Genomic DNA, 26,604 nt, shown 5'->3' on the forward strand with positions numbered 1-26,604 from the left:
GTAGCCCAAAACTGACAAACTAAACATTGGCTCTAGATAAGGACATTTTCATTTTTCTCCAGCCACTGTAATTAGCAGATTCTCTGCAATGACCAGTGTTGGAAAAACACAGATTCTCTACTGTGAAACGACTTTATTCTGTGTTTTTAGCGGTTTAAATCAACGGTTCCATTTGTTCTGGAGAGAAAGGGACTAATTCAGATCCCACTTAAAACCTACTAAATCTGGATGTTTAGTTGTCAGCAAAAAAAGGTGAGTACTCATTAGTGAATGCTAGGCTTGTTTGATTTTACACAGCATGCTGGCATTGCAGAAGCAAAAGAGGTGTGACGGTTGTGACATTTAACACAATAGCATCAGCATCTAATGTGACATAGTATACATATTGGCTGCACTTCCTAAACAATAACAAAGGCATAACATGGCAATACCAATCATTCGACATTTCTGTTATATGGTGGCTGATCTCGTCCTTAGCTCTGAGGGTATGGAGCTCCTGGATCTCGTTGTTTTCCCAATATATAGACATTTACAGCCTCTTTTCTTTTTCTTTGAGTTAGCTGCTAACCGCTGCTAGCTGCTTTTTTAACTTCCTGCAGTTAGTTGCATGCCTAATGCATTTTCAAAACGTCAAGCCCGTACAACCCATGATCCCGCCCTGCCAGCTGCCCTGTTTACACAAATTCAGTTTTGGTGCCGGCAGTATGAAACAAAATGACTCTTTGTCATCTCATTGTTTTCCACATGCAGTCTTGTTGTGTCCAAAAGACTTTAATGAGAAAATACAACTCAGTGTCAACTATTTCCTTGTTTACTGTTTAAAAGTGGGCTGTGTTGACGGAAGCTCAGTGAACATGATAAAAGTTGAGCCCAGTAACTAGTTTGGCAGCTGTAGTAGACAAAGGTTGCGGGGGCCTGGTCCACGGAGAGGGGGAATGAATCCAACTGGTCCAAGGTTAATGGTGGCCTGGAACAAAATGGATTCAGTGCCAGGGGCGTGCTGACAGGTGATTTGACATAAGTGAAGGTGGGCCATCAATCTCCCGTTGGCCCCTATGACCCTCCCCCGCCCAGCCGTAGCAGCTAGGGGGCACCAGGTGTCATGGCGCCCTGACCTGTACAGGTCTCCGGATAGCCCACCTGCTGTCTGCCTAAAGCTCCCCCTACGGCTAGAAGAGACTCCCATCACTTCACGCTTGGCTGGCATAATGAAACTGTGATTGGGAGATAGTGAACTGTGACAGGCAGTAGTAGACTCAAAGTCTTCTAGCCAAATTCAAACCACTCGCTCCAGGTTTCCTTTTACAGCCCGCTTTTCTCTTAAATTGGTCTGACAATTTAATGGTGCACAAATGATAATCTGCCAGTCTATCTTTAATATTCTTTCATACTCCATGTGGCTGTTGTCTCATATACTGCAGAATAAAGGGATTTTGCAACTCATTCAACCACAGAAGAAAAGTATGCCGTGGCAAAAGCTACTTTGTGTAGTGTGCGTGTTATTATGTGCATGTGTGTACTCCATCCTGCGACGTGTCCCCCCCCCCATCACCACCACCACCACCAAAAACCCCCAGGGAGGCTCCGCTTCACGTTTAAACCTGACATAAATTCCCTGTCACAAATCCCTGGGGCAGCCAGGCTTGTAGGCACAAAAGCAAATATTTCCGTTCCTGATCATGGCCAATCCCTTTTAACATCCCCACCCACTGACCACCCTCCCCACCCTCCTCTGAACCTACCCTAGCACCGCAAGCCAGCCATTTGTCACAAAGTAATTATAGAATTATCGATTGGCAAGCAATTAACACCTTTCTTCTCTTTTTCCACCCTCCTCCTTGCCCCACCCAACCCCCTCCCTCCACCCCATCCTTTAATTTGAACTCGGAGAGAGAATAAGAAAGGGGGGGAAAAAAGCCGTGGGAGTAGCACATTTAATCCTGCTGGCATTTCCTAGTTCTTCTCAAATTAATAGGGCGACAGGGACAAAACGGCTTTTCTCATTCTTCCTCTGTTTCCTCTGTTATTTCTCTCCTTGTCTTGCCTGCTGATCTATCTTTAACAGACAGGGAGCTGCTTAGAGTACAGCCAAACATTCTATTCTAGGGATGAATGAATGCACCATTACGAAAAAGAACACCTTGCATGCTTCATAACAACCACACAGCTCCTGATATGATAGCTTTAACAATGTTGTTGAACTCTCAAAGGGAAAAAAGACCTAACTAGTACAGAATATTTTTCGTTTCATATTTGGCAGCCTTTGCTTTTACCTCTTCTTCCTGTCCTGTTTTGCAGCTGCCACTGGCAGTATAGCGGTCCAGATGGACGTGCCGGGGAACAGTGCTCGAACCTCCGGCTGGCAGGTGTCGGAGTCAAGATGGATGTCATGGAACATCACCTTAGTAACATATGGATAGGGACAGGGGAGTTGATTCCCCTTCTGGCAAGTTTGATAACACATCTTCTCTTTCTGTTTATCAGTCTCTGCCTCGCCGCCACCTCTCACTCCCCTGACTTTCATATTCAGCTTGTCGTGTCCACTAACAGGGATTTAATGTCATAGAGGTTTTTTTTACAGCTTATTTTTAATACTAGGATATTTTTTCCGCATCTGAAATGGAGCATAATATGTATTCTTAAACTATGGATCAGACCCAAAGTGGGTCACGGCTCTACTTTTAGTGTCTTCCCACAAAGTAAAAGTACCAATAAATATTAATGAGTCCCTATCCTAGGATGAGAGACTAAATTTCTAATTTGGGTTCTGCACTGAAAAAGAACCCCTGAGTTACAGGATTTAATTTTCCTCTGCTTTCTCAAGTCAGGGGGGGCAAAGCTACTTCTAAATTGCAATTCATGTCATCGCACCCGCGTTGGTTTTGGGGGGGGTTTCTTCTTCTTTGGGGAGCAGATGAGATAGAGCAGCTGTTGTCACTGATCACATCAATGGTGATAAAATTAGTTATGTTTTAAAAGAATTTCAGTGATGAAGCAAACTTTCCCACTAACCAGCGACAGATCTTCCTATAGGTGACAGTATAGGTTGATTGAAGTGTATGTGGAGAGCATTAGAACAAAGGCCCTGACACACTAAACTGATATGGTTGGCAAGTGTTTTTCACCCTACATTTAGTGTTGTGTCCCGCACTGTTGAAACTAGTTGGCCCTTGTTTGTATTTTTGGCTAAAAGGGGGGTGGGGGGTTCAGCACAGAACATAACAATAAGCACTATTTTAATTTTGCTAAGGAGCAAAAGCACTTCAGACTTATAGTGACTATATAATGAATGCAAGAAGGTTAAAGATTCAGAAAAAAACATTTGATTTAATTTTCTAACAGTCTGAATACTGGTACTTCTACGCACATTAAAACAAATACTTGAAATCATTTGCAAATGCAACACGTTTGATTTCACCCAAGGCTCTCTCTTCCTGCCTGGAAATGCAGCCAACTTAATGTGAGTGGCATTCATTTGACAGCAATTTAGGAACAATTTGAAGCCATTGCAGGACCTTTCTCTTTCATGCTGTAGTGTTGATCAATAAATCCCCTCAGGATGTTATTCAAACACATATACAGCAATATGCCTTCCTGAAAAACACTGTGATATTGACCCGTTTTTCTTGCCCTGCAGCCCTTCTTATTTTCTCAAAGAAGCGGGCAACCCAGGAGACAGACATTGTTGTGGCCCTCTGCTCGATGCAGGTTTTCTGGCTTTTATGCTCTAACACCATGACTCTCTGTCACAGTTTCTTCAAAGCCCTCTCACTCTCCTGCAATGCATTCTGTTTGGCTGACATTTTAGAGAGTTTTAAAGGAAACGTGGGACAATCTATTTGAAGGTGTTTTATCTGAGCTTGTTGGTTCACCTGCATTTGTTTTTAAATGAGGTGCACTTAAGATTTCTGAAATCATTATTGAAGTCATTATCATTTTTCAATTGTACAGAAAATGCATCAGAGGTATTCAAAAGAAAACCAATACAGACGCTCAAAAAAATCACTCACAATCTCTCTTTCAGTGACTTATCAGTGTTTCTGCACCCCAAGGCTCACTGCTGAAAGTAAGAAAAATGTTCGTCTAATCCAGCATCTCATGCATAGTGATGAACGATGATAATCTGTACTGGTGTCAATGGTGTAACGCTGCACTAATCAATTTTTTTATGCAAATGGGAAAAATGACTACAAGAAATGTGAAAGCTCGTAGTGACAAACCTACGGATAATTATCACTCGACTCCACAGCTCGCCTCAACTCTATTCACTTGTTAAAGGCAGTTGTTTTGGTTTCATGGCACTCGACTTTACTTTTTTAAATCACTCACAGCTCTCATCAACCTCATTTCCAGCAGCAGCAGAAAAAAAGAAAAAGAAAAACTCTCCGCCTACCAGCACCAAGTATCACACATACAATGTCAGCAACTGGCAGCTGAACACCAACAAATCCTCATTCAATGGCTTGTATGATATGTAATGAATTGGTGCCCCAAGAATGGCATTACTTACATACTTAACCTTAGTAACTTTGAGTGATTGCTCTCAAAAACATGGACAGATGAAAATTAGCAACAGAGGAAGAAATGAACAAAGAATTTGCAAGAAATTAGAAACAAACTATAAGAAAATTAACTGAAAATTTGTTTTTTTGAAAAAGGAGAAAGAAAGTTACAAAATGAAATGCCTTGGAAAAAGTGCTAAAAAAAATACTAATAATTCTGTAACATAACTTTAAATATGATAATTGACAGGGATTATTTTTTCAGGAGTTTTTCCTTAGGTGATGTGAGAGTCTAAGGGCAGAGGGATGTTGTATGTTGTAAAGCCCTCTGAGGCAAACATGTTTTGTGATAATGGGCTTTATAAATAAAAATGGAGTGACTAGTAATACGATAATCACAAACAGAGTTTTTCCTTAGCCCCCCACCCAAGTAATTTTCCACCTAGCTTTTAAAAAACATTTTTCTAAATGTATTAATTTCTTTGTGGATCATATCTTACCAAGTTGCTCATTGCCTTTTTCCTTAGGTTTTTAAAGGAAACGTAAAGTAATAGAGGTCAGGTTTTGGAAAGGAAACATGGTTACGATGAAGGTAATACAAAAATCATTTGGTTTTACATAGTTCTGAACGTCGTTCTCTTACGGGGACCCAACCAGCCTTCTTTCAGTCTTTATACTACTTTCTTTACTCCCATCACATTTCATCCCTCCCAATTACATGGGTTATACATGAACTACTGGCTCATGGTCTGAGCATTACTGAGCCAGCCAGTAATGGTCAGTTGGATGTATAAATTGGCAACTGTTAGCTAAAACCTTTGTAATATCATATTTATAAGGTGATAATATTTCACTGTTGTGTTTACAGCTTGTTGTGCTACCCTGTAGGTGAAAAGAAAACAATTATTGCAGGTATTAAGCAATTTTGACCACCATGTGAAGACGGTAAAAAAGGCCAAATGAGACACTGTGTGTCTCTGATGTAAAATCATAGGTGAATAAATAACATTAATGATGTCTCTGCACTTTTCAGGTGGCCCAGTAACTGAAGTGGTGCACCTCAACTGAATGCTGCCATAATAGATAACACCTGTGCTTTTGTCATGCCGTTCATCACCACCTGTTGAATGTACAGATTCACTCACTACTTAGCTCTGATCTGGTCCACCAGTTCGAGAAAAAAAATAATTGTTTCCCTTTGGTGAAATGTTTTAGATGAAGAAAGGAACATGAGCTACCCATTAACTTTGTATTAAACGCTTTGGATGCAACAAGCCAGGAGCAAAGAACCACGGAATTCACAAGTAAGATATGGCGAGCACTCAAACAGCTCTTCCTGCATTTTTGTTACGAGGATTTTAACAAAAAATACAAGACCAAAATGTGTAAATGCTTGCCCTAGTTCTAGATCTGTTCTACTTTCTTCAGTCATTTGTTTACTAACTGCCCTTTTGAAATGTGTACAAATGGTTTGTTTGAGCTTGCAGGTGATGACACATCAGTACCAAAACTATTGATCCTGTAATACCTGTGTCATTTAGCGAACTATTGATTTTCAAAAGACAGTGGGATCAATATGATAAATACAAAAGTGCTATCTCTCTCCCCTGTTTTGCACAAAAATACTGAACCCATTTCTTTTTTCATTTAATGCTAAATTGCTACAGAATCACACAATCACGGTCACCTATGGTCAAAGAAGAGATTAGCTTTTGTAGTGCATTACCTACCTACCCATGGAGCCCTGCTTTACCAAATTGCTTTCCACTTACTGAATCAACATTGTCCCCCAGCAATCAGAGGCTTTGGAAATACCAAAATATTGTTTTAACACATCAGAGTGAATCTGGAGATTGGCCATAGAAACCAACTGCCTGCAGCAAAAGAAAAACGAGGAGGAACACAGCGATCCAACCGCATTTCGCCAATGGATGTCAAACATCTGTGCTTCATTTACACGTTGATGTCACATTAAAGTTTTTGAGGTTACATGATAATTGGTAGCTCACATGGTAGTCCTGTTTAAACCATTTGAGTCAGTGTTTCCGCTTGGTGGCGCAAGATTTGAGTTACATCTAATTTATCAAGTGGATGGTGGGATTGCTACTCAGTTGCAAGACTTCCCACGTTTTGGGCAACAAAAAAGTGTAGGAATGCCTGTTTCTTGTTTGACATGTGCTCTGCTGTAAAATTGATGCTATCATTCACTGAGTTGTGTTTTGTGAAAGCCACTGCCTTGCAGGTTCTTTTTTTTACACCCATGTGTCATCCACATATCAGAAACCAGTGGCTTAAAGCGCCTACTATTGCAGGGTATTGGCATCATGACTGCTGGCAATACCTCCTCTGGTTATAATAGGTACTGGATGAAAACCTAAATTGGTGGTGTTGTTCATCACTACTTGTAGGCTACAGTTGACTGCCCACAGTTTTAGTAAACAGACACGGGTATGAGCTTTGCTGTTCCGGTGTACCACAACAATTGTTGCATGGAGTGCTGTTGATTCTTAGTGTTAACAGCAGCAGATCTTTTGCTTTACAGGGAGTCATTTGAGTTTTTTTGAATATTGAATATTTTTAATCCACATGAAATCACAAATGTTTCACTCTTTCAAATCTTAATGTAAACACTTGATCGTTAAATGTCTGTGCTTCAGTTTTTTTTACAAATATAAAGTGGGACTACATAACTTATGAAAGACAGAATTACATATGTCTCCTTCGACAAGTTGAATTCCAAGACACTAAAATACAATGCAACGTATGTATGTTGTGACGTGAATAGAGTTTGTAAAGTACTGTAAAACAAATGTAAGCCTGGTACCAATTAAAGGCCCAGTTGCTTTTACTCGCTGGGTGTAGCTGCACATTTTGACAAATAGAGGCCTGGTCTGGTTGCTATGCAATATTTTTTAGAAGTTCTTTGGATGTTATAAACTGGGTTGTCGGCTACCTGCTGGAGCTAACGTGAGTGAGCTGTTAGATTGCACATATATATAGCTTTTTTAAAACTTTTGTCAATATGGATATGCTACAAATGTGATTAGCTTGGTTAGATTCTGTACAATTCAAATATTCACTTCAATTAACAGAAAACATAATCACCAGAGAAGACAATAAAACCAGCACAGTAAACAAGAGAGATGAAAAAAAGACGTTTGAACATCATTTTTACCGCACTATGTGCCACCACCACATAATGCATTGTTCAAAAATCCTGGCCATTTCATGTAATTTTGTGTGTACAGGCTGGGCCAGTAGCTTGTGGTGGCTTACCACTTAATATTTCTCTTTTGTTGTGGCCACAGAAAAGGAGAAAAAAGGTAAAAAGTTCCTTTGTCTTGCTTTAACATCTCTGCTAGCACAAGTCCTCTCTATTAGACAGTGACAAAGCTCTGACCAGGCAGTTCACTACCAATTAGCTGCATTGTGAGGGTTAAGCGTCAATGCTGATCGGTATGTCATTGTTCTGTGTGGGCTCTGTATAATGACTTGTTGATTCGTTTTACATAATGAACAAAAGGAGAACACTGTATTAGTACACTGACCAAACAGGTTGGTTAAAATATCATTCATTCTCTTTATTTCAGTATAATGACTTAATGAGCAAACAACCTCTGAATTTGTTTAATGAGGATAAGAAAAGGCCAGTGGAGCAACAGGTTGGCCTTCAGGAGAAACATTGAATGGGAAATAGAGTTGTGGGAATGTCGGGTGGGATGGGGGCTTGCTGGCAGACAGAATGGAGGACCGCGGCGCTGGTCTTGTTCCCAGTCGGGCCAGGACCTGTGAGCACAAAGTGGACACCCCTCATCAGCCCCCATCCCCACACCTACACTTGCCTTCCAGGCGCTCATTTTCCACATGATTAGCTTGCCACCTGTCCTCCGGCTGGCCCTTGGCCTCCAGGCCGCCCGCGTCACGGCACCATTTAGCACTGGCAAGATTTTCACCGAGACATGCTTCATCACTGTGTACCTTATGGAAAGAAGGTCCCCAAAATTATTTCATGGATTTTATGTTTTGATACGTGAACAGGTAATGTAACATAAAAAAGTTATGTTTAAAAGCGATAAAACTTTTAATCAAATGAGTGAACAGCGCCCCATCCTGCGTTTTATTTGTTCATGTTATCTTGATTCTATACATTTATAGATACACAACTAAAGACTATACAGCACATTGATGATCTCGGACCTAGACTTTCTTATGTTTTAGATGACAGTCATGTCAATGTAGTTCTTTCATGAATCAGCGGAAGGCACTGTTTACTACAAAATACCTGCTCTAAAGCTCCATGACTGAGCTGACTGCTGAACAGCCGTAGCTCTTAACGCTTCGGCACAGATGACAAATGTGAATGATTTCCTTGTCTTTTGGTAAGATTACAGCATCACTACAGTATTAACACATGAAAATATTGACATTTGATGATTGTAATTATATGTCCCTCTTTTGTGAAATAACTCTAACCCAGTAAAAATCTACAAACTTGTTCAGATTTCAATATATTATGATTATTGCTCATACAATCAACAATTCTCATTATTTAAGGTGTGCAATTAATTTTGGTCCTAATCTTGAAACCACTTTACAAATCTTACAAATCTTACAATATAGTTGAATCCAGATTATGTTAAAGGTGTGTTGCTTGTGCAAACTGACAGAGGGTGATTTTATTCCTCTCCTCTGAATACATTTTCCACCTGTTTGAACCTGTTGTGTGATGCACAGTGGCATAGCGCGACACACCGTGTTATCCCTTGGTAATTCAGCCCGCTGGTAATACATTTATGCTCCGTCAGAGCAAGGGATTGGCCCTGACCCATGCTGGCCTCGCCTCTGATGTTGGTGGCTTTAGACAGCAGGGACAAAGAGAGGGTTACTAAAGAGGGATGGAGGTCAGGGTGTGGGAAGAGAAACCTCCTCCACTTAAAATTATGACAAGCTGGTGCAGTTAATAAATTGTGGATCTCCACGTTTTCGTTTTTCAGGCCTGCGTGATCATACATAATAAGCCAGTGGAAATTTCATTACCGCAGTTTGGGTTAACAGAGTGATCTTCATGAATATTTGAAGAGACTATTTGTAAAAACGTGGCATAAAATCTGAAATTTAGCAAATTGAGGACGTTTTGAAAGAATGGTGACATAAAACTGTGTAGTGTGAGAAGAATTAAAATTATTTATGTATGCTGTCAACTAATACAGGCAGTTGTGATGGCAATCACAGAAGTTTTTGTTTTAAGACTTTAAGGTCATGCTGTTGAGCCTGCAGTCTCTGTGTATTTTGCCAATTAGAGTCTCCATGCTTGGAGACACGACACAAATTCTCACATCAGACTATTCAATGCAGATCCAGGCTTAATTGAACACAGGTGACAGTTTAGCAGCAGGGAGAAAGAGAAAGAAAGAGAGGGGAGAGGAGGAGGGCGTCAGACAGAGTAAAGTTTTTCAAGTCTTTGTCCCTCCTCAATTTGCATGCCTAATGAAGCTGAGCAGGAGTTAATAGCGGGTGTAATGACTTCTGACTGGCTGGGCTGCGGGCTTCTGGGACAAGGGAAAGGCTTCGAATGGCTAACTGTGGAGCAAGGTGGGCAGAGGCAGGTAGGGAAACACTGTGTGGGTGACGGAGCAGAGGAAGCTGCACTCACTTCTCAGAGGAACTTTACTCAGCAATTCATATGTGTGGTGATGCACTTTTTTTTTTTTTTTTAAAGATTATAATTCCATTGTTCCATGCTATCAGCATGTATGAGTAAGCATGATAGAGTTTTTTTCCATGTGTTATTAGAGATGATTTTTTTTTACAACAAATGCACACAGTATGAGGGTTTTATGTATGTGCATTTATGCTTTTTTTGCTCAAAATAAGCATGCATGTGTTTTTAAAAATTTGAAAATTTGGTTCAGCTGAATTCCCTGCTCCTCCCTAACCATGACAAAAGGCTACAAGATCTGTTATGTATGTCAGCCGAAAAATGGTAGACTTTAGCACCATGCACTCTGTGCCTCTCACACATAGCTTTTTGTGTTACTATTAGCAAGCCTGATAAGTGCAGGCGGGAGAAGGACGTCGTCAACGAGTTTTATACCTCTGCAGCGGCAGTAAACACAGCACACCAGCTTAACAACATATTTAGAAGTGACCGACAGTCACCTTCTCACAGACACACACACACACACACACACACACACACACACACACACACACACACCAGAGAGCCTCCTGTAGATCAGCTAGCCCAGATGCAGGAGCAATACAGGAACTCACACAGTAACTCTCAAATGGCCATAGACGCAAATTGACCAGATACGACGGCCATTGTTGCTCTCGTAAATACATTCCAACTGCTGCCTATGCTGAAGAGGAGGCTACCATGAGACCTGCTGGGGACCTTGGGACTAGACTCATTCACGTAGACTAAAGCTAGATTTACACTTAGTCCGCGATAGTCGCAAGTGTCAACGTTGCAAAATTGACATCACACCATCAGACACACCCCCTTGTGGCGGTCCCATGATGGAGGTTCTGCCATTCTGTGCACTTTTGGCATTTTCTAACTATGAGGACATGGATGGGCGAGGAAAATGGAGAACCATGTTTAGTTTTCGATACACTGCCTCCTACAGTTTGGTTTTCCGTGAGGAGAGACCCATAGCCCAGAGCTACAAAAAAAATATACTCTACGAGGATAACAAAGCATGTTGCTAAACGTCCATAGCGATACCAGCATATCATGTAAGTGTGACCTGCATTCTAGTGGCCTGAGAGGTGCAAAACACTAAATACACAAAAACTCCAAATACAAGATACACTTAGAGGTTAGCTAGCACCTCAGCTGCCTCGGATCCCCCTACAGTAGTTGCTCACTCACTCTTCTGTTGCATTTTTTAAAAACATGCCATGGAAGAGAGGTCTAGCAGAATTTGAGGGAGGTTTGAGGGTTACCCTTTATTACAGTTCATACAAATTTATTCCCTGTCATGAAATGGATTTTAATGCTGGTAATTTGTAACATTTGGAAAATAATTACATGGATGTCACTGCATGCCTGTAATAAATACAATAGTAAGCAGCTCTCTACGTTTAAATGTATGTATTGCCTCATTATATGTACTTTGAACCTTCCTTTAATATTTATATGTTTCCTACATTTATTTTATTTTCAGAAGAAGAAGAAACCTTTATTGTCACATGTACATTGTCCAGCAAAATTGTTTACTAGCCTATGTATATTTTATTTTATTATGTACTGTATATTCTATGTATATTCTATGTACATATTAAGTTTAACATTTCACACAGGATTTAAAATATCCTATTTTATTTTATTATTTTATAGTCAATTTATGGTTTTGTTTGCTGCATCCTTTCCCACTATGCCCACATTGGATACATTTCCCCTTGGTCAACGTGCTGCGATAGTATTTTGTTCGACTCTTGCTTGATGATCAAACATAAAAACTGTAATCCAGCAGAAATCTTCTACAGCTGACTTTTTTCACTGCCTTGTTGAAGGGCCCTGATTCAACCAAAAATGACATAAAATATTAATGTGACACTGGATGGCAAATCAGACAATTCCTCTTAGTGAGATTATTGCAGTATGTAAAGAAGTCATGGCAAGAGTTCAGATATTTTAGCTTTGTCACATCCCACATCACAAGTACGATGAGCTGGTTCATCTCCTGTTCTAACAAGAACATAATATAAAGTATGACCTTAGGACAAAAAAAACCCCAACAAAAAACTGTAACATCCAAGAATTGCAAATGCTTCTTGGATAAAAAATAGAGACAATAAAAAACAACTTTTAAACAGGGTAAAATCTGGCAGTGCAGACAGCAAATATTTCCACAGCTGCCTGAGTCTTTTTTCTTCTTTTGCATCTTCAAGCTGATGTGTTTTCTTGCTTTTTTGGCGCATCTCACAGAGAATTCAGGTTGGCACCATCACCCACACCGGCCACAGCATGCCAACACTTCTGCTGGCCGTAGGATACACACACATGCACACGCGCACCCATATACACACACTCGGTCCTGATGGCCACAGATGTACTAGTGACCAGCTCATCTCCACCAGGTGTTGCTTTATAGCTGTGTCACTTTGAGCCTGACTCCATCTGCCACACTCAGCGGGCAAAAAAAATCCCAAAACAAACTGCTTTTCACAGCAGGAGCACGTGCGCAAATACATAGAAATATTGATGTAGCTGCAGTAGATTATGTGCATTTTAAGGTTTGCTATCTTTTTTTCATCATATCGTCTGATGTGTGCTTGTGCATGCAAACACAGAGATGCACAATAAGTCCAGTTGAGATTGTCATAGATAAATTCCTTCTTTAATTGTCTCTGGGTTTCTTCTGGTTCCTTCTGGGGTATCCCCACACAGATTTGAATCCTGCTTACATCGCCAGTTGATTTGGAAAAAAATTATTCTCAGTCTTCATTTAGATGAATAATGAAATAAACTCAAATGTCAACTCACAGCTGATTTTATTTGAAGATATAAGTTCAATGACAACACAGATCCTAGAGGCTCTTGGTACAGCACCTGCATTGACACAGATTTAAAAATTCAAACAGAACAATGATTCAGCTTTATATAGTGTATTTTACACGTCATGCATCTAACATTGGAGTCTAAACATCAACAAGATCTTGATCTTACAGTATCTTAACTTTCAGATGCCCTGGAGCCTCCTCACATGCCTGCATGCAGACAGTGAAGGACTCTGAGCCCCCCGAAAAAACTAAATCATGACCATCAAACATTCATACAATTACAATTATTATACATAATGGCATTCAAATACTTAAATATTATAGGTTCATTGACCACTATTGCAGCTTTAAAATGATCCCCAGTCATTTTAATGGCATATCAGATTTGTTGTGTGGTTGACCTTTTTTTTTTTGTTATACACGAGACTCTTTTTGATTCACCAGCTACATATCCATCATTTTTATTAAGCTTCAGTGCAAGAAAAATTATCTCAAATAAAACTTTTTTCATTTTTTGCATCATTTAAATTCAATATGCCTCAAATTCTCTGAGGCATTATAGCATTGCCTGTTTTATAATCATAATTGTATAATCATAATTAATCACGCTCTCCAGTATCACAATAATGTTGTTTACTTGCAAACCCGAACCTGGGATCGGAGTCACATGCATCCTATCCTAATAGCATTGTTTAGGCTCAGCGATCCGTCATCCCACCAACAGGTAATATGATAGCAGAGGAAACAGGATTCGCAATTAGATTTGTGTTGAACAGTGGGGCGTGTTTTTCTCCGCCGCATGCCTGAATTTTTAATAACAGTTCTATTTTGGAAAACACCTTCCTTGATGCAGCATTCCACAGACTGCGAAAGAGCAAGAGGTCGACCCCTAAAAGTGATCAAGAGATGGAGATGCTCATCACTGGCTCATGCATATTTATACTTTATTTAATTATATGTAATGAGAGGGTGTATTTGATCTGCACAGTGCTCTTAATCAAGAGCTTGGGATGATTTTCTAGTCTACCAAAGCCAGACATCTTCCAAGCGCTTATGGTAATTTGATATTTGAGATGTAGACTTGGGGCTTATGTGGGAGTAACTGCTCAGATTCCTTAGTGGTAACCTTATAAATATAATGAAGCCCCCGTTTTTACATTAATTTCTGTTGCTCTATGTAAATTTTTATGAGAATTATTTTTAATGGCCTATTGCGGTGCATGAAATTGTGCACAATCAGGGTCTGTGATGTTTTAATTAAATACTAAATGACCACAGCCTCTAGCTTGCTTAGAATTGGCTCATTGTCCGAAAAATTGACATTGGCTGAATTTTGTTTACAGCAGAGAGAAGAATAACAGGATAGCTGGCATGAGACAACTATAAGAAAACTTTAACACCAACTGGATCTGGAATAAAGAAATTACCTGATATCAGAAATAATTGTCAACTCGTTACAATCCGTTTCCATCTACAGTCTGACATTGGGTCAACTCTAACTGACTAACGTCATTTTAATTCCACTGTGGGTTCACACAATAATCTCACCGGCCAATGCCTGTGGTGATCTAGGAAGGCGGAGTCTGCACACCATTCAGTTATCATAGCCAGCAGATTCCCTAGATCTGTTGCTAAATTGTTGCATACAGAGTTGCGTGCATGACCTTTACAAATACAGATAAGTCAAGTAAGGCTGACAAAACAATAAACTGATGAATATCACTCAGACAATATAAAATCATATTGTGAATGTTACTGTCCATTATGCTATCATGGCTTTTGCCCTGAAGGCCGACATTGTCGTTTGTTGCTTACAATTACGTGGTTGTTGTTAGATGACAGATTACAATCCATTTAAACAGCTTTTTCAGCCCTTTCCATTTGTGTAAGTGGTTTAGCGGCGCATTGAAATGTGGCAGACTTACTGATGTGTAGCCATGCCAATGTGTTTTGCTGAGGCTTTAAGTACGTCAGCTGATATTGAGAAGTGATGTCGACTTAGAACTGCCTCGATAGCAGTGACTGTATTGTCTATAGCACTCGCCATTGTTGTAATACGCCTCACTGGTTCTTGTGCACCCCTTAACAACAGATCAGCAACAGTGTTAGTCCCGCCCATGGTGCTGATTGGTTAATCTTTAGTCCCTTGCAGTGCCCATCAGTATTCTTATATTTTAACTGAGAAACCATTGTTTCATTTCACGATTCTAGACCAGAATCAGTCAACTTGAACTCAGTGGAGACGGTGGATTGAGAGGTCTGGACCAATTGAAATAAAGAGATGCAGTTTATTCAAACAGTTCCCGTTGTTTGTGTAGTGTGAAAGAGTTACAGCTTGTATGGACATACATGGTTCCAAAAATCACAGAGATGCTTTTTTGCACGGGACTTATATTATCACATAACCTCTGTGTTTGCCAAAATGTGGTAATCTGTTTGAACTTGAAGTTATAATTGGTTAATGTTACCTGTTAAAAATAATGTTAGCACTCTGTAAGCTCACACACTGAACCATGTTGCCATCTATCCCAAAGTATCAATGTAATACAGCCTCACAGAGCATGTATCATGGCTGGAGACCATGATTCAGTGATCATCCTGCAAGCGTCTCTTACATTCAGCAGCAACAACACTAGTTAGCAAGTAACAAAATAGAAGCATATTTGACACAATGAAATACGACTGTTTGGAACAAACTGAGCAAAGGATGGAAAAGTGGATTATACTGCATCATTTGTTTCAACATATTTTTCATACTTTTTTTCCCCACCATAAATATTGTAACTGACATTAACTCAAGCTGACCACAGCCACTGTGCTCTGAAGAAAGAAACCTCTAACTTTTACCATTTTTCAAGCTGAAACTAAAATCTTTAATGCTTGAATGATAAACTGTATTGTTGGCCGGAGACAAAAAGTCATTTAAGCAGGCTATGGTTTTGATCAGACTCTGTCTCACTGGTCAGTCAGACACACAATCATCATATTCAAATGACTAATTATCCTGCAGCCATTGCCAGCGTTTGGTGTTTTGCATTTTTTTTAAAAATTACTCTTAAATTGACTGGAGATGATTACTTTTATTTGCAGCATGCTTGCCTTCCTCTGAGTGGTTTCGGATTATCTGTTTGAGCTTCTATCGTTAACAGCCTTTTATTTCTATTTTATATTGATTACTGGATATTCCAAGCCCTGTTTCCGAATCTTTAGGCCCAAATGCACTCAAAGCATCTACACGTTTTGAACTATTGTTTTAAATGACACAGCACACATCAACAGCATTATGAGACTGTCAAAGAAGCTTTGACGCTCCTTACTCTGACTGTGTTTTGATTTTGGAGCATCAAATGAGGACCCAGATCAAAATAAAAGAATGGAGTAACTTCCCTCAAAATTTTGCGGGATTTCTTAATTCATAAGGAACAAGGGCAAACTGTTGTATGTTTTCTATTTCCTGTGAATATAATCCAGTTAATCATATTTCCACATCTATTTTGTATTTACACCATACTAAGATCTCATTTTGAAAAGCAGAGGCAATCACATGTGTGGTTAAAAAATTGTCTTCCAATGAACAATAAGAAAAATGTACAATCTAACATACTTAAGGAAATTACTGAAATGTATTAAATTATAAGATCAAATCATGAGTGGATAAAAATATTTGTTCTTCTTGTATTCGTTCAATCAGGAGGGCTACATTAATCAAATATTGGTCAAACTGTGTGCAGTATGGATGTCAACTATCAGTTTTCCAGTCATACCCAAATTATGAAAAACAGAAGTGTTGACTAAATGACAACTTTTTGTAAAGTTGATGTTTCAAATCTGATACCTGCAGTGCAAATAGCATCAATTGACATGCATCAAATCAAGCAGGTGAATTATCTATTTCAATGCCTTTGGGCCTTTACCATCTCCAAATTTGTTATATACTTGCTCCATAGTAATCACTGTCAATCTGCACTGATCACTTATTTTCTCAATTATTTGAAAGTTGACATTATGGAGGAGGAAAGTTTTAAACCTGACAGCAGCTTCAGAAAGTCCAAGTGAGAACCAAGTGTTTAGAAGAAGGAGTTAAAGTGCTTTCATTAGCTGGGTAAAGGCTGGTTGACTGTTGTTTTGATCAAAGACATAAAGTAATAAAAAAAAAATCTATATCAAAACATGCTGATTATTGGTTTACTTGATGGTTCATCTGGCATTTGAGTAGTTTGGCACATGAGAAAAAGAGGAAGAGCATGTGCCTGTCCCATCTGTGGCAGTTAGTTCCTCTTTCCTATACTCTTTTATCTCCTACCTGCTCCCACTGTTAGAAGTGTTCCTTAATCTAGCCTTGCTTGCAACCTGTCTCTGTCTCTTTCTTCCCCTGCATCTGTCCGCGTGTCCGTCTGCCAGCCCTACCTCCCGCTCTCACCTTACCCCCCCGTCCTCCGTCATGAGGAGATGAATGGTGCTCTGTCACTCGCCAGGCTCTTCAGAGGGCCGGCGCTCCGTATGAGGAAAGTGCCAGTCATTAACAGGAGGGGGAGGAGGGAGAGAGTCAGGATGAAAAATGAGTTCATTTACGGGCAAGTCCTGTGAGCCGCGTAACGTCAGCAGCAGCAGCAACCCCCCTTCACCTTCTCCTCCCTTCTTCCTCCCATCACTTTCTGTAGGTGCCCAGTGGGGGTGTGTGCTTGAGTGTGGGAGGGGGTTGAGGAGGAAGGAAGAAGAGGGGGGTTACTCAGCAGATTTCCAGCCGTGTAAAAAAGGTGGCCGCAGCCTGTGAGAAGAAGCAGACACAAGATTAAGGACAGTAAGTTGGAGTGGGAAGAGTCAGAGTGCAGAAGAAATGCGGGGAAGCATTAGCAGGTGGGGGATTAGATGAAGTCTCATTATTCAGACTAGAAGGCCATTTGAATGAATTTTAGCCAAAGATTAACGCCACTGGTCACACCTAAGTATTGCATTAAAATGTTTGTTTAAACCGTCTAAAGCATAGGTTCAGTTACTAACCTGGAGATTTGCTACTTGTTATAAATGTAAGTGTTGATGTGTGCACGATGGCTGCCTCATGTAGCCTACATTTGTTTGGAGCATTTGTTGTGCACATCTAACACGCTCTTATCCTGACTCGTCACATGTTGCAGCTCTGTCAGTGGACTTCCGCGTTGACATAGTATGAATTAGATATCCTTCTGCAACTGCTGTTTACACTCTGTGATGCCGCCACTGTGATGTCAGCAAATGCACATGGTGGGATGACACTGCACGTGGTTGTGTTAAGGCAACAACAGCTCTGATGGTTAGGTTTGAGCAACACAGTCACTGATGGTTAGGATTAGGGGAAGGAGGCACATGGAAAGATGTAGAAAAAAACATCACATCCAAACAGGAAGCAACACCAGACTCCTACGTTTGTGGGACCCATCTATTTCCCCTCCCACCTGCCCTATAAGCACCCTTGTGCTTCTTATATAGCATTGTTAGCAGCAGCGTTACAACCTAATCCCATCCTGAGCGGTTTAATGGACATGCTACAGATGTCATCCAACCATCTGGCTGTCCGGCTGCGTATAATAACATTGCAACTGGTTCTGTCAGCCCATGTTCTCACCTGAAACTGTCCAGCTGAAGGTGCGTATTGGCACTGTGCACTTATAGCGGAGCTATTTGACCAATGAGAACAGATTGGCACATCCTCCGAAATCTGAGCAACTTTTCTGCAAGATACAATTTGCACATGAACTTTAGGGGCAGTGTAGCAGTAGTTATGTTGATGTGACAGGGTCAGGGGTCAGTAGGAATGTCAGCAATGATAACAATGGCAGAAAGTTATGAAGACAAGTCATGGACCAAATCCGCAATTAACCGGATGTTTACAAAGTACAATGACAAAGTTTGATTTAGGGGCCACCACCCATAATGGCGTGGCAGTTGGTTTTTCTGCTCTGATCTCTGAATTAACAGCCTTCTCCAGTGCCATGTTTATTATTTGCATCATGTAAAAAAGTTTTGTGGTGTGCCCTTCGGTGAAATCCTCGAGTAACACGTGAAGGACATAGGCAAGTATGAGAACAGCTTCATTCATGACACAGCTTACAAACTCTCAAAAACTTGTGCAGTATAATTCAAGTCTCCTACATGCAGTTACATGCTCAGCACTTCATAAACACTAACCTATGCTGTCTTCAAAGCCTGACTCTAGTACTAAGGTTTCTTAGAAAAATGCATGTTTAGGAAGTACTGAGTATGAGACTGGATAAATGAGACTTGGATTATATTGCACGAGCTGTGTGAGAGTTGTAAATGTATGTTTTGATTTAGTTTTGCTGTTTTTTTAAGATTATTTGTTGGCATTTTTGCCTCTTTATTTGATAGGACAGAAGATTGATAGTGTGGAAGGGGGAGGGAAAGGATGACATGCAGCAAAGGGCTGTGAGTTGGAATCGAACCTGTGGCCGCTGCAGCAAGGACACTGCCTTCATTTATGGGGTACCTGCTTTATCCACTGAGCCACCAGATGCCCCAAGTTTTGCTGTTTTTAAATGTGGTCTGGAATCAATCAATAATTCAATATATTCGCCATTTTCCACAGAGGCATGTGAGAAAACAAATTCAAGGTAAAATGTCATAAAAAATGTATTTAGAAATGGTCATCTTCTGGATGAAGTATTTCTTTAAGTCCAAACCCAACATGCACCCTCACTGTGAATGTAAAAGTGGGCCTCACCTCGGCCTCTTGTTGTTGACCTCTATGCTATGTCCAAATCATAATAGAATTTCCTACTAAATTTACTAAAATCTAATACATTATGAATGTTATGTCTACAAGCCCCACAAGGGAAATTTGACTACATAAATAAAGTCTTGGACCAGGTTAAAAAAAAAAAAACATAGCCTTGGGAATTTTGACCCACTGCCATCATCCCACAGATAGCCACCACCCGGCTTGGAACGTTTAAAATAAATGTGCGGTTGTGAGCATGTTAAAAATCCAGATTGTCCTCATATTTCCACCACTTGTAACTTGTAATTCTCAACAGGGAATTGAAGACAGCATGTGTTAATTTGTCAGGGTAACAATTTATACCAGGCAGAAGCGGTCTGTCACTGTCAGCTCAGCATATGAAACGCAGGTCGTGGCTTCATTGGCTCCTCGTAAACCTGCGTCTTTGCAAGTCATAATTATGACTGGCCGTGCATCCAAGTGCTTAAGGCTGGCATAAACAAGGAAGATGGACGCAGATGCTTTGCTGGAATGGACATGGGCACTGGAGCTTCAGTGTTTGTGCTTCAGTGGCAGATGGAGGAATAGTGACACCAGTGTATCAGGTAGGATATGTATACCAGTTGGACCATATTGGTGTAATTTCCCTCCTTTGCTGGGTAAAATCAATAAAAAGGAGGGCAGACTTGTGGAAATAAATGCCACAACAACTTTGCAGCTGAGGGCAGTGTAACAGCCTGCGGTTTTATGATCACCAACTCTGCAGCACAGGTAGCATGAAACATTTCATAGTGGTAATTACAAGTGATGCTAGTACTGATGTGACCATGAGCATAACTCTAATAAATATATATACCACATGCCATAAACAGATATAGTATGTAGTGAAGTTAATGGGGGAGAAAGATAAAATTCTTACATGAAATCAAAAGAAACAAGACTAAGTCTACATTCACATTACAAGAAAATGTGGCCCAATTTTTTTTGCTATCATGTGATATATAAATATAAAAATATTATAAGATAGTTTTATGCTAATTTTTCCTATTTTTTGGGCTAATTTTCCAATAATGTTTCCCTAAAACTGATTTTTATATAATTTTCTTGTCATCGTTTACTTATTTCTTGCAGTTTGTAAGACATTTCTCACCAAGTTGGTAATTGCTTCCCCCTATGTTTTAGAAAAAAATCAAACCGATTTGCTCAGGTTTCAAAGGGTTAAGATAAGTTAATAAGATAAAGAAGCGAAGCCGGTACACTATACCTTTAATTTGCCTTGCTGTGACATATTGGGGTGGCTTGACGTAGTGCGTGCGTGATTGGGGGACAGTCCAGGTGTTTGATTGGTTGACAGGTGAGGCGGCGGAGCAGAGAGGCCACACAAATACTAAACATAGTTACATTATCTTAAACTCTGAGTTTATAGTAATTTTCATAAACTGTCAGTTCGAGAACTGCAAGGGAATTTACTGTCTACAGGGTCGGAAATGCCAAACAGGGACGCAGCGGGACGTTTGGAAAGTGTTGGACATTGTAAGCCTACTGTGTTTCTGTGTTAGCTTGCCACTTGTTAACACGGCGCGCGGACATTAGCTTCGGCTATTTGGATTTGCAGAAACAGTGAGACGGATTAGAGCTAAAGCTAGCAGAGCTGGAGTATCGTGCGGACCTGGAGAGCTGATGGAGGACGCAGATAGTCTTCGGTGTGTGGCTCTGAGCTCCTCTGGTGCCCGGGGAGAGCCTGTCTGCTGCTGGCCCTCCTGTCAGGACTTCTGCCTCTGGACAGCTGACTCTGTTGGACCTTTCATCACAGACAACAGACGCCCAAGGTAACTTTTATATTTGTTTTTGCTATGGATGTGTTTTGCTACTTCATGAGTGAACCGACCATTTAGTTTTGGGCCTCTAAGCACCCAGCATGGAGTCCGGCCTGCCTACAACAGGCGCATTTTGGTCTGGTAAATATTGCCACTTTAGGTTGAGGGTGATAAAGAGTGTGGGCCAGCATATTACATTTTTGAATTGCTATTTTTGATATTAATGTTTGAATGGGATTTTGGTGTCATTCATCATGATTTTCAGGGTAAAAATACATGTTACTTACCTATCTTTATGACATTTTGGTAGCTGAGTGTGTTTAAAGGACACAGAGAAAAAAATGTAAAGTTGTATTCATACCCACCTGAGTTGTGTGTGCAGTGGTGGTTCTAGCACATTTGGGGCCCTAGTCTCCCCCCCCCCCATTTCCTACATTTTACGAATTGTATTGTATTGTACGAATTTTAAACTGAAAACATTATGAAGCATTTTGGTAGACCTTAGCAGAATACTTATTTTTACTGAATAGTTCTTGAAAGCATCACAGTGTAAACACATGTAACCTCCATTAGCTGTTTGTTGTGGCCACTGGTGGCTGAGAGCTAACTTTACCGAGCTCTCATACTGCAGATTTCATCACGGCTCTATTGGTTTTACATTTTCCGTCTTTCCACATACATCCCTCTCAGTGGTAAAGTGGTAGTTGAGTTGGTGGGTTTACTAGATGAGTGGGCTACTGAGGAGGATGTAGATATATGCTGTATGGTTGTATCTGCTATATATTTCCATGGCCCTTTGGCTGATTGGTGATTATAGTATAAATGGCCAGAAAAAACTCCTCTGACAACCACTTGGCCTATAGTGCCTATGGCAAGCGCCACCACTGTGTGTGTGTGCGTGTGTATGTGTTTATATGGTATACTTACTTACCTACTTAGTTGATGGGTTTTATATAACTGATAAGCTATTTGGCTAACTTACCTGAAGATAGGTCTGCAGCTGTTGCAGATTTTTTTCTCTTGAATTATCTAATCTCTTTGCTGTGACACATACATTTATTTAATCACTTTCATAGCAGCTCCTCCCCTCAACTAGACACATAGTAGTGATCACCTAGTAGGTGATCTTCTGTAAAGCGCTTGACTTGATAACTTAAAGATGGATATGACAGATTACTTTAATCACTAGAGTAATATGCAGTAAAGATGATTACTGACAGATGTATTTTTTGCATCAATGTGGCAAGTAAAATACCTGAAACTATTTACAGACTGTGACAGCAGCAGACACACACTGTAACAGCAGTCCAAAATGTTAGTTTATGTTATTTTCTCACTTGTGCATAGTGGTTAAAGTAATTGGAGAATATACAATGGCCAAATAACACTGTTAAGTGACACATGGTGTAAAGTTTGTCGCAGTGCAAAAAGTTTAAGTGACTAGGCCTACTACTAATAGAAACAAGGTCCATGTGTTGATAATCCTAATTTGACATGTTGGAATGGGGACAAATTGTAAACAGGACAGTGCTGTGTGCTGCCGTCTGGACCGCGCTCCGGGATATTTTCGCTTTGTGCAGAGCAGCTGTACTCCTGTGATAAGCCATTTTAGCTCCAGCCACCGACTGCAGCTCGCTCTTTGGTGGAATTCATGCTCTGACCAGGTGCAGCTTACTACATTGTGATGCGTCAATGCACGTTTTGGCTATCAACGTATTTCTGCAGTCGATGATGTTGATAATATCGATGAATTGCCCCAGCCCTGAAGATAAGGGACTATATCTTCAAGGGGAAACATGCTTACCTGAGAGGGAACTTGGGGCTATTGCACAAAAGTAGAATTTAGATATCCAGGATAACTGAAAAAGCGGGGCTTGACCCAGTCTCATCAGTGCCTCCTGGCTTAATCCGTTGCACGTTTGCCAAGCCAGGATGACAAGGTGCAACTATGTCAAGCCAGGTGTAAGTATTCTGGATAAATGTGCGTTCACGGCTCTTATGAGTAGACCACATGTGTCAATCACAGATCATCGTGATGCAGACTTTGAGAAAATCCGTGCAGCTGAGTTTTCTGCTAGTGAGCAGCAGCTTCACATGGAAATGTATGAGCGAGTAAAGCATTTAATGTGCAAAAAAGGGAAATATGTACGTTATAGTCAAACAGAAAAAAAGCAGTAAACAAGATGGCGGACTGACTCGGCGCATAAGTAATGAATATTAATTACTCATTACCTTTAACTTCAGCTGCACTGACACGTTGTAATTACCACGCAAGGAGATACTTTTTAATTTTACAAATCAGTTGAACACTTTGCCTTAAAAGTTAGGAGTGGAAATTAATATTTAATGAAATGTAGTATGAAGACTAACTACTAACACCTATAAAGGTAACGAGTATTTAGCAGATGCTTTAATCCCCCTCCACCACGCGCATCCACAACGCCACACAGAGCATCTGTGGGAGGGTGAGGACGTCTCACCGCTGACTTCATTGAAACCACCTTTGCAACTTCATAAGCCATTTCTAATCATCTCAACAAATGTAATAATAATCTACCAGTGTATATATTATGACTGTAACATGATCAGGAGGACAGGTGGTATTGTGAACAGGAGTGCTGACTTTTAACTGTTTTGGCTTTGGTTTAAATCTCCCTCAGTGTGCACATTACCTTTAACTTTACACTGAAAATGATAGCAGCAGGCCTACTTTAATGAATTACACTGTGGAAGTCTCTTTAAATGCAGGCTAATAAAAAATGATAAAAATAAAGAGGCCAACAAGACCATGGCGTAATTATGAAACATATTTATTTGAGATCGGAGTGACAGCTGACTGAAGAAATCAGGCACCAGAACTAAACAAGCCTGGCTGTTAGCCTGGTCAGGAGCAGCACAGAATAAATCTCCATGGTAACTGATGCGCCTCTGCTTTCATGCAACCGAGTCAAGGCTAAATTCAGCCTGGATACCTGGAAAATCCTGACTTAATCCACTATCCTAGTTTTGTGCAATAGCCCTCTGATACCTGTAGAGAAAAGAGGGTAAATGTTAGTGTTGATCTCTGAGTGAATTTAAAGGGGAAATGCGTGAAATCTAAAGTAAGTTAATAAGTTCAAGTTTATGTAGATAATTTATAGTTTCTTGCTGGTGTATTTAAGGTGTAAGGAAAAAACAAAACACAGCAAGGGCAGCTGAGCTACACAGTTATCTTGAAAACAAATGGCCATTGCTTCAGTGGGCAATTTCTTCAAAAATAAGCTACAAACTCTATTAAAGAGATACCCGTAGTTACTTATTATGTGTTTCTTCAGACCTTTGTACTATGGTGAGATGAAGCTCATAGAAGCTCATTCATTTTTTAAAATTTGTTTCACAAATATAACATTATTTGTTTGTAACATTTGTTGTTCCAGCGGGCTTGTTGTGTGACATTATTGGTTGCATGTGAGGCTTGCAAAGATCTGTTGAAATTGATATTAGATATAGGTCTCTTTAAACATGTATTTACATGTAGAATCTGGGCAGAAAGATCGGGTCTAGAGAAATAATTGGAATAGAGTATGAAGCCCTGTATTTTGACAGACTGTTATCATGCACTGTTTCCACATTTTCCTATGAAAAGAAAGGCACCAAAATGTGTACATACCCTAAGTGATCATGAGCCAGTAATTTATATTCATTTTTGGATACATAGTCACTGTACTCTGTACCTTACCTTTGTAACATTATATTGATAACTTTAATGTTAACATTGTAGTGTCATTCATGGGGTGCTAATTTGTAGGATATCATATGAACTGTTGGGTGTGTATTTTTGTAGAGTATTGTGCTGTTGAATGTTAATGTAGCCTAAGAGTCTACAGCAAGACTGTACGCAAAGTAGAAACAGCAGTGTTTCAGGTACATGCTCATGTCAGCATACATAACCTACTATAATCTTATATTCACCATCTCAGTTGAGCACGTTTTGCTAAATACAGTCCAGCAGGTACAACTGAGGCTGACAGAAATGCCATTTGTTTTGCAGGTATTTGGTCTAGGGATGTCAGTTTTGGTTAATTTTACTTTTGAAAGGCTGACACTCATTAACTGATAATTAACTGGTTAATCTTTGAGTGAAAAAAAGACATGAAATACAAAGCAGCCTTTCCTTTAAGTCTGACGCTCCAATGCCTCAGTGAGCTTTAGCGCTGCATTTCAAAGTGCTGTCTGTTTAGAAGTACTGAAATTTGGATGTTGTATGATGGAAATGTCATGACTTTTATGTTACTTTCTGTTGGCTTTGCTGACAGACAGCTGGTCAGCCGTGTTGTCATGTAAAAACATGCCCACTGCCCAACCTCTTGTCTTAACTGTCCTCAGCTGCTGGTCGGATGGCAGCTAATGTAAGCTTGCTAGCGGCGATGCTTATTTTGCGATCAGCTTGTAATATCATCTTGCAGTGCTGCAGGAACATTTTACCTACCCTCCTGTCTCTCCCACAGGTTGCCCTGGTGAGTAAGTGGCTTAATTTTCACTGCAAAACCCCTTTGGTATTGTTACCTGTGTTAGCAGCACTACCTGAGCTCACTCTGCTAATGGTGGTGATTGTCAACAATGCTAAAGGGTTTTTACAGTTCAAAACTGAGCTGCTTACTCACTGGGGTGAGCTGGGGGAGACCCGAGCTTGGGCACACTGTTTCCACAGCAGCGCTGTTGGGTCTGCACGGCATTATTAGCTGCAATGAGCTGCACAGCTAGCTCTTACCAGGCCCGGGTGGGGTGCAGTGCAGTAAACTGAAGAGAAGCAAAATGAACTTCTAGACAGAATCGTATAACTGGTGAAAATAGTTTTGACTATTAACAGTTAACCGTCGACATCCCTAATGTGGTCATATACCAAACTAACTAAAAGTTTGACTTGATAAGATGAAAAGTCAGGCTATCGCCAAAGTCAGAGGGACTCTCCACTTCGGGGACCATGGCTGTCTGAACAGAGGCGAGTCACTACTTGCTAGGTACCTCTTTGCAAATGCTCAATGATGAAGTAAGATTTTTTTGCAGATTTGAGACAGGC

Source organism: Plectropomus leopardus, chromosome 2, assembly GCF_008729295.1.
Source record: "Plectropomus leopardus isolate mb chromosome 2, YSFRI_Pleo_2.0, whole genome shotgun sequence".
NCBI classification, from domain to species: Eukaryota; Metazoa; Chordata; class Actinopteri; order Perciformes; family Serranidae; genus Plectropomus; species Plectropomus leopardus.